Source organism: Phacochoerus africanus, chromosome 9 (assembly GCF_016906955.1).
Source record: "Phacochoerus africanus isolate WHEZ1 chromosome 9, ROS_Pafr_v1, whole genome shotgun sequence".
Classification (NCBI taxonomy): domain Eukaryota; kingdom Metazoa; phylum Chordata; class Mammalia; order Artiodactyla; family Suidae; genus Phacochoerus; species Phacochoerus africanus.
In genome coordinates, this window is record NC_062552.1 from 12,995,934 (window position 1) to 12,997,389 (window position 1,456).

A 1,456-nucleotide genomic window follows, 5' to 3' on the forward strand; every position below is an offset into this window, starting at 1 on the left:
CCCTGCAATGGGGATTAAGAGAAAGGACCTATCTATCTCATGCTGGTGACAAGGCAAACAAGGCAAAGCAAAGCTTTCTCCCTTGAGGCTAAAATAGCCCAATAGCATTAACAGCAGCAGCAGAGATTGGGGCCCAGAAAGATGAGCAGCAGTGTCAGTGACAAAAGGAGGATGCTGGGGACCAAGCCATGAGGCACCTGCACCTACTCCCAAAAATTGCTGATGAACATTTTGGGAGGGACCATTTGGGTAATAAAGCATATGATGCCAACACCACTGGGTTACCATCGTTGCATCAACAGCTGTTTACAGTGTACCAAATGCTTTCCATAACGATCCCACTTAATCATCCCAATAGCCCAAGAAGGTTAAGATCTATACTGCTGTTTTCACATGAGGAAACCTTCACTAAAGCTCAGAGACTAAATGGTGCTGGAGGTTTTGCACCAGGCTTGGAAAGGCTAAAGCCCATTCACTTTCCACTAATGCACGCTACTCACCCTGCTACCTCTTCACCTGGCAGTTTCGGAAATCATGTGAGAAGAGTGACAGGATTGCATTTGGGAAGTAAGTTGCAAGGTGCTCGGCTCAAGCACCATTCCTCATCTTGTGTCTTTCAAAGAAGTTGCTAATGGTCACTTGGTGACCGCATTGCGTTTGGGTAACAGTGGGACACGTGAAAATGCCGGTTCCTGGTATTTGCTTTGTGCAGAAGATTAAACTGAAGTTGAAGAATGGATTTGGTTCTAAGCCAAAATGTCCCTAATCTGGGCCAAAATCATTTCCTCTCTTAATTCCATGCATAGACACCTGGCCACAGTGTAACCTGAGCAGCCACTATCTTACTCTATTCTGTTCCTTCACGTGTTTGTCTTCTGAATCATCATCACAGCTCTTCCGCAGTCCCTGCTCAAAGGAAATACCAGTTCCTGAAAGAAATAAATGTGCCACAGAGGTTTCCTTCAACAACAAAGAACATATTACAGTCACGTTTTATTACCAGGAAGCCTCTAATTCAGACACACGTTGTTTAAACGGCCAGGCAAGATGTACCTTGAAGCTCTTTTCTTCGGGAAGAAACCATATCACAGGAATATAGATTTTACAACCCAAATGAAAAATTGGCAGAAGACCTGAACAGACATTTCCCCAAAGAAGACATAATGGATGGCCACTAGGCACATGAAAAAAGGCTCAACATCACTAATTATTAGAGAAATGGAAATCAAAACCACAATGAGGTACCACCTCACACTGATCAGAATGGCCATTGTTAAGTCAACAAATAACCAATGCTGGAGAGGGTGTGGAGAAAACGGAATCCTTCTACACTGTTGGTGAGAATGTAAATTGGCATAACCACTATGGAGGTTCCTCAGAAAACTAAAATTAACTATAGAATTACCATATGATCTAGCAATCCCACTCCTGTGCATAAATCTGGACAAACTATAAT